Genomic DNA, 8,490 nt, shown 5'->3' on the forward strand with positions numbered 1-8,490 from the left:
TGCACAAAATCCTATGGTTTGGTATAATTGAATGTTTGCCTCGAAACTGTCATTGTAACAGACCACTCTTGCATGTATTGGCATTCTTTTTAGTTTCAAGTTGTGTTTGAATGTAACTCTTTTTCATAATTCTGCCGTCCTACCACCCGACAGTGCAAGATGCTGTGTGACTAATCCTGTTTAGCTAATTGTATTAGGAAAAGTGATTTTGCCCTTAATCCGAAAGAACTGATGGTAGAGGAGTCTGCCTTTTTAAAGGGCGTGGTGGACTGCTGGAGAGTGAATCCTCTGCAAACCATCATGGTTGCTAGTTTTGTCAGGCTTCACTGTGTCACCCTCTGACCTGTCCTGCCCCTTGGGGTCCATGGCTATGAAGAGGTGTGTGGGGCGTGTGCACGAGTGTACTGAATGCTCACATGCACCTAGGCTCTCAGTCAGTTTGGTGTAGTGGTTAAGTATGTGGACGCTTATCTGGGAGAACCAGGTTTGATTCCCCACTCCTCCACTTGCAGCTGCTGGAATGGCCTTGGGTCAGCCATAGCTCTGGCAGGGGTTGTCCTTGAAAGGGCAGCTGCTGTGAGAGCCCTCTCAGCCTCACCCACTTCACAGGGTGTCTGTTGTGGGGGGAGAAGATATAGGAGATTGTAAGTGAGTCTCTGATTCAGAGTGAAGGGAGGGCTATAAATCTGCAATTCTTCTTCAGTCCCTCTGGTTTCCCCATCTAGGGACCCTAACAGGGCAGTTCTTTATGCCCTTTGAACACCCCAATGTTTTGCATCCCTGCAGGCTTTTCCTGCACCATGTGATACCTGCTCTTCCAGGGACCACTGCAAACCTGGAGCACAAAGAGGTTGTTTTATTATTTATTGCTTCATTTGTTCTCCACCTTTCTCCCCAAAGTCGACGGTGTTCTTCTCCATTTTATCACCCCAATAGCTGTGAGTAGGTGACCAACCCAGTTAAGGTCATCCAAGCGAGCTTCTGTGGCAGAGTGGGGATTCAAGTCTGGGTCCTTGTGCCGGTCCTAGTCCTACAGTCTAACCCAGGGGTGTCAGACTCATTTGTTATGATGGCTGGGTCTGACATAAGACCTTGTTGGGACAGGCCATGTCAAGTTGGGCCACGCGTGTACGTATTTAAGATTAGGTAGCAGAGATATAAATTTTATAAAGAACACAGACAAACACAAATATATATTTTTAAGAACTCAAAACATGCTTAAAACGTTAGCACTCATTGGTCTTAAAGATGCTTTCTTTGTATTTCTCCCATGGGATCCAGGGAACTGGGCAAAGGAAGCTCTGGCTTCTTCCTTCCCCAGGGTGCTAGGAGGGGGAGGAGCCTCAGCCAATAGAAGGAAGATAGGCTTGGCTCAGTAGCTCTGCTGTGCAGTGAAAGAGCCTGGTAAAGCAACTTCTGCCTTCCCCCCCACTTCTTCCCCAAGGGAGGTTTCCTCAGCCAATGGAGAAAATAGAGGTTTTGCTTTGTACCTCCTGTGCAATTAAGCAAGCCCAGCAAAACAAGCTGTTATGCAGAAGAAAGCAAGATATAGGGAGAAGGAAGCAGATGACAGCCAGTTGCTCAGGGGCCAGATAGGAGCCCTCCGGGGGCCTAATTCTGCCCCCGCAATGCATGTTTGACACCCCTGCTGTAACCACTACATCACAGTGGCTCTTATTGCATTCTTTGTGTCAAGGCTGGTCAGCTTCTGCACAACCATGCTTTTAATCATTTCCCCTGTGAATCAAAATGCATTCTGTTTATCAGTATGGCTCCAGGTTGGAGATACAGAAAGATGGTGAAATAATATTATTTCAAAACCACCTTTAGGCACACCTGAACTATAAGGAACCTATTGTGCCTGTTTATGAGAGAAGTGGGGGGGGGGGGGGCAATTTAAAAAAATTAAGGAGCCATCAGTGTTACAAAACGAAGAACATTATTTTATTTCCTCTAATCCTCCTACTCCATAGTACAACCAGCTGAAATGACAGGTGTACAAAAAATCCACCAACTTTACCAACTAGATGAAGCAAGGGGAGGGACAGTGTCTCATTGGTAGAGCATCTGCTTGGGAAGCAGAAAGTCCCAGGTTCAATCCCTGGCATCTCCAAAAAAGGGTCCAGGCAAATAGGTGTGAAACACCTCAGCTTGAGACCCTGGAGGTCCGCTGCCAGTCTGAGAAGACAATACTGACTTTGATGGACCAAGGGTCTGGTTCAGTATAAGGCAGCTTCATATGTTCATATGTTCATGTTCAAGCCCACAAGCAAAAAGGTAACTGCAACCTTTTCCCATCTCTTACGACAACCGCAGTCCCCACCCCTAAAAACAGAAATGCATCTTTCTCTTGCAGTTGAGAAATGTATCCTCAGTATTTTCTTCCTTTTTGAATTGTATTCCAGCATTTGCTTATCCTATGTGTACAGGAATTACAATGATGCAATACTTTATACAGTCTTGCATAAAAGCCTTCATGTTAGATAGTTCTTTGAAATATTATTGGATGATTAAATATATGAACACCTTGTCATAAACATGTTATTATTGTAAAAGAAAATATTTCATAAACCAATTTTTATTTTTTTTTCCTGGAAAACAGCAGCTTCTGAAAAAACGGGGTGGAGGGATGGGGTGTTTCTAAATGAGACCAATCCTGCATTTCACATCTCCATACACTTCCCTGAACTGTAAATGCATACCAGAGAGACGTGTGTATTGGAGGAATTCTTTTATGACTGTGTGTAGGCTTGGGCATAGATAACCTTGCTAATTTATCTCTGTAAAATTAAATGGGAATGAGCTGTTGAGGGAGGAGACAGTATAACTATTGCCTTTTTCTGAATACATTGGAGTTTGAATTATTACAGGAATGGCTGTTTTTTTTAAAAAAAAAATCTGTCATGACTCACAGCTGGACACCTCTGGCGTTAAAATGCAGTCCAGCTTTAGAAAGGGAAAGAAGCAACACCAAAAGCATGTGGTTGTTCAGTGGAGAGGTAATGGGGTACTGCTAGTAGCAGAAATGTGTGCTTTGGAGATACTACGTTTCAGGTTCCGTTTGTGACCTCTTTCCCTTAATGGTGCGGTAGTTAGATTGTAGTAGCCAGCTGACATACTTGATACAGTCTTCCTAGAGAATTGCCTGGTGGGAGCAAAAGTGGCACATAATGTGTGGAGCCCCCCAAGGGAAAAGATCCTTAGGGTTTGCAGTGCTGTGAATCAATTTTAGGGCAGAAGACAGAAGGTGAAACAGTTAAAGGGGAAGGGAGGTTGGGAAGGATAACAGTGGGTTCTGTAGAGGATTTGTTTAAGAGAGCTGTGTGAGCTGTACATTAAAAAATCCCTGTGACGTATGTAAACACTTTTTAAAGAAAAAAGTTAGCACTATTACCTTTTAATATACTAGCAATATTGCACTTTTATCCCTCCCTTCCTCCAGTGATCCCAAGGCAGCAGGTGTGCCTTCTCACAACAACCCTGCAAAGGCAAGTTAAGCTAGAGTGATTAGCCCAGGATCACCTAGTGCAGGGGTGTCAAACATGCAGTTTGGGGGTCGAATCAGGCCTCTGGAGGTCTCCTATCAGGCCCCCAAGCAACTGGCTGTCATCTGCTTCCTTCCCCCTCTTTCTTGCTTCCTTCTGCATAACAGTTTACTTTGCAAGGTTTGCTCAATTGCACAGAAACTACAGAGCAAAGCCTCTATTTTCTCCATTGGCTGAGGCTCCTCCCTTGGGGAGGAAGGAAGGAGGAATAGCTTGCTTTGCCAGGCTCTCTCAGTTGCACTGTAGAGCTGCCGAGCCAAGCCTCTCTTCCTTCTATTGGCTGAGGCTCCTCCCCCACCCCACCCCACCCCAGTCCCCTGGGGAAGGAAGAAAAGAACCAGAGCTTCCTTTGCCCAGTTCTCTGGATCCCATGGGAGAAATACAAAGAAAGCATCGTTAAGACCAATGAGTGCTAATGTTTTACGTTTTTAGACATATATATTTGTGTTTGTTTGTGTTCTTTATAAAATTTATATCTCTGCTACCTAATTTTAAATAAGTACACACATGGCCTGGCCTGACATGGCTTGGCCCAACCTGACATGGCCTGGCTCAACAAAGTCTCATATATGTCAGATCTGGTCCTCATAACAAATGAGTTTAACACCCGACCTAGTGGGTCCATGGCTAACCACTACACCACACTGGGTCTCATTCTGCGAGTCAGAACTTAAGGGCAGCAGATTAAAAGGAATGTCCACATTCAGAGGGGGTAAATCTCCATACCAATAGGCAATCTCCAGTGAAGGCCTTGACCTGTATGTTGTCAGGCCTTCAGAGGAACTGGTCGAGCCAGTGTGTGAGGCAGGATGCTGGACTAGATGGACCACCAGTCTGATCCATCAGGGCTCTTATGTTCTTAAACTATGCAGGGCACTGAGGGTTCCTGTGCATTACACTTTTAAACCTGATATTAAAGCCTTGAGGTTTAGAAAATTCTAAAAAAAAAAAAAATGATATTCTGAACAGTGTACTCTGCACCAAATTCCACTCATGCATCGTGAGGGCCTAGCAATACATTCAGCCCTGTAGATGGAATTGTCAAGAAAGCGGAAACCGTGGAGGTGTAGTGCTCAGCTACTGTGTGCTGTGCTTACATTCAATACAGATAAACACCTCAATCATCCTCCTGTTTACAGCTTATCTTCTCAAAAGGCTTAAGAGACAGGGCTCCCTGAAGAGAGGGGATCGTGTCATCTGTGTATGTGGGAGAGAGATAGATTAGAATCTTGTATCTGAGTTAAAAAAAAAACTCTTGTGGTTTCAAAGCTGGGTTTTGAGATGGAGCTTCCAAAATGCAAGCTTTAAGTTAAGAGATCCTGTGGGGTAAATCACAGCTCAGGCTGTCTACCACCACCACCAGCATCACTCTTAAAATTGACCTTACTGGCAGCTCTGGAGTTGGTTGCTAGCTATTCAAGGTCAAGGAAGCAGAAGATGAGCTTATGTTGATTTTTTTTTTAAATCGGTGTGCATTCTTTTGAGTTTGCAAAAGTGTTGCGTTGGATTACAAACTGTTGCCTCAATCTTGCTAATGCAATCTACATGAAGAAACTGGTTTTGCTTGCTGGTTAGTGCACAAAAATCTTTTGGTGTGGTGGAGGCCACCTTGGGCAATGGTACAGAATGTGGCACCTTGAGCGTTTGTCCCTTATGCAGCTCTCATTATGATGAAGTGATGGAAGGCACCAGAAATCCAGTCGAAGCCTGCGTACAAGGCTTGGTAGTGGCGTTGTGTGGTGGTTTTCTGGCCTTGGCGTTGTTGTGGAAAAGCTTCTTGATGATGGGGGGGGGGGCAACAGTAGGAGGGCTTCTGGAATTCTGGCCTTGCTGGTAGCCCTCCTGGTGACCCCTGGTTTGTGGCCCCTGTGTGACACAGTGTTGCTGGGTGGGCCATTGGCCTGATCCAGCATGGCTTCTCTTACATCCTAAAAAATCCATAAATTGGTTATTTTTGCATTTCTCCTCCCTCCAAAAAAAAATTCAGTTCATTAGAACTGCAAATATTGGACCATTTCCAACCAGCTTTTCCAAAGGTCAACAGATTATGCTTGGGGGGATGGTGGGGGAAGTATGATGGAAGTCTAAATGAGGAAGATAATTGAGTAAGACTAAGTGGGGGCAAAAGCTTGCTGGATACAACCTAATATGCAGTTTATTAACGCTTGAGACATTTTGCAGAAGAAATGGGTTGTGCAAATAAACTTTATTTCATTTATACCTCGCCTGTCTCCACAATGGAGGACCCAAAGCGACTGACATCCATAGCCAGGATTTCATGTTTGGTGGGGCCCACAGCAGGATTTGTTGTTTGAGGGGCTCTCGGCACTATAAGCTGTTTTGAGTCCTACAAGCTAACCCCCCTTCGCCTGGGCAGTCACAGCAGCTTCGCTCCCCCCCTTTCTTGTGTGCCCCTCTCTGAGAGACAGAGACCTCTTGACTCCCCCCCCCCCCCCTGCTCTGCACACCTCAGGCATTCCTGCATGGCTAAAAAGCAGGGACTTAAATTATCATACTGCAAGGGCCACACCCCAGGCTTTTAATATGCTGTTTGCTTTATCTTTCCGAAGCATGTGGTACAAAATGAGAGGGCTCTGCAAAGCCACAGATAGTTCAGGGTGGAGGGTGAAGCTTGTTTCACGTGCCATCCTGTAATCTCGTGTTCTGTGTGGCAGGGCTGAGGAACTCTAGTTAGCCATTAGCAGGGTGATGTTTTCCAGCTGTGGTGATTTTTTTAAAGTGAGTCTATTTTTGTTACTTGGATTTCCAAGTCTTTCATTGAGGATAAGGGTATTGGGGGCGGGGGGGTGAGTGATTATGGTGTTGGTGAAATTTTTGAAGTTAAAAATATGTAATTGAAGAGAGTATTAGAGTTTATGAAACACCTCTTCATTTCCACCGTTCTGCAGAGTGGCCTGACTAAAGCCTCTTGAAAAGAAACGGAAAGTCCTAATTTGACAAACTAGCTGCAATTCCAGTTGGTCTGTACTACCCACATAGATATATTTCCTTGTTTGTTCACTTATGCAAGAATAAAAGTAGGGTTTCTTCAGGGTTTTGAGATGCCCTCCATCCTTGGATTGAACTGCTGCTTGATGGGGACTGGAAATCATAAATTCAAAAAGGGACCTACTAGAGTCATTTGATTGTGTTAATAATGCTGGTTCTGGCACTTTTCACTCGCATTGAATAACACACTTCCAACCCACTTCTAATGCACTTTGCAACTTTTTTATTGTGTGAAATGGCAAAATCAACTTGCAAACGATTACTAAAGTAGGTTGAAAGTGCATTATTCAGTGTGCGCGAAAGTGCATACTGACTTTTCCCTGTTTCTCCTACCAAAGGTTCTATAACTAGATTCCAGACACCAACCAAGGATCTTCTACATGCAATGCATGCTTCTTCTATTACTCTATAACAGGCCTGTTCTATTACTCTCTAATAGGGGGTGGCCAAAATTGCTTAGCGGAAGAACCACAAGACATGAACATCAGATGTTTGAAAGCCACAAGACATGAATATCAAATGTTTGAGAGCTTTAAGACAGAAGGAAGGAAGGAAGGAAAATATGAGGGAGGGAGGAAGGAGAGGTGGAAACAAAACAAGGTTAACTTTAAATGCATTTTCCTAGCTGCCAGCTGGCTTGGCGCAGAGAAGTGATTTTAAGAGACAAATGCCTTCTCTAGCTTGGCCGACAGTATGGGGGGGGGGGCTTTGAGAGCCACACAATATGTGTGAAAGAGCCACATGTGGCTCCCGAGCCACAGTTTGGCCACCCCTGCTCTATAACAAACTTGCTTAATGTAGGAGCTGCATAGAATAAACATCAGATATTTGAGAGCCGCAAGACATGAACATCAAATGTTTGAGAGAAGGAAGGCAATTAGATGGGGTGGAGGGAGAGATGGAAAGAAAGCAACTTTAAATACACACTCTAAGCTGCTGGATGGCTTGGCTTGGAGAAGTGATTTAAAGAGAGATATGCCTTCTCCCAAGGCAGCCAATAAGGCAGTGGAGGCTTCAAGAGCCACACAATGAGTGAAAGAGCCACATGTGGCTCCTGAACCACAGTTTGGCCACCCCTGCTCTATAACCTTTCTCATCCCTTCTTTATAGATAATGCTGCTGGTGGGAATCAGCATGCAGAACGTTGGTTACTTTTTTAAAGTTCTGTGCCCAGAAAATCCAAATTATCAAGAAAAGCTTTGCAAGTTACACGAATGGAGGGTATTTACATAATGTCTCCTATTCTGCACCCTGATTTTGGTAGTCCTAGGGAAGTGAAGGAACAGAAGAGCGGGATCATAGAATCATAGAGTTGGAAGGGACCTCCAGGGTCATCTAGTCCAACCCCCTGCACAATGCAGGAAACTCACAAATACCTCCCCCGAAATTCACAGGATCTTCATTGCTGTCAGATGGCCATCTAGCCTCTTGTTTCAAAACTTCCAAGGAAGGAGAGCCCACCACCTCCTGAGGAAGCCTGTTCTACTGAGGAACCACTCTAACAGTCAGGAAGTTCTTCCTAATGTTGAGCCAGAAACACTTTTGATTTAATTTCAATTCATTGGTTCTGGTTCAACCCATTGGTTCTGTTCAAGGTACTGGGAATTTGGGAGGAGGATCTCAGTATTTTGAGATTTCACCAGGCATTGGTTAATAATTGTATTTCTATTCTGCTCGAAGGAATTGGGGGGGGGGGTACTTTCCCTTCCCTTCCCTATGTATTCATTGGAAGGTGTTTTGCTTTCCTTTTTAGAAGTTTTGTTTTGTTTTTAATTTGCCTCCTTTCCCATGTCCAAAGCAGGATCCATCCATTTAGATTCTGCCCGTCCTCCAAAGAAATAAGGCTGGTGGTACAGGATCCCCCGCCCCTGCCAATCTTCTCCTTACAACAACCTTGAGGCAGGAGAGGCTAAGACAAGGTGACAGGGACCAAGAT

Source organism: Heteronotia binoei, chromosome 15 (genome assembly GCF_032191835.1).
Source record: "Heteronotia binoei isolate CCM8104 ecotype False Entrance Well chromosome 15, APGP_CSIRO_Hbin_v1, whole genome shotgun sequence".
NCBI lineage: Eukaryota > Metazoa > Chordata > Lepidosauria > Squamata > Gekkonidae > Heteronotia > Heteronotia binoei.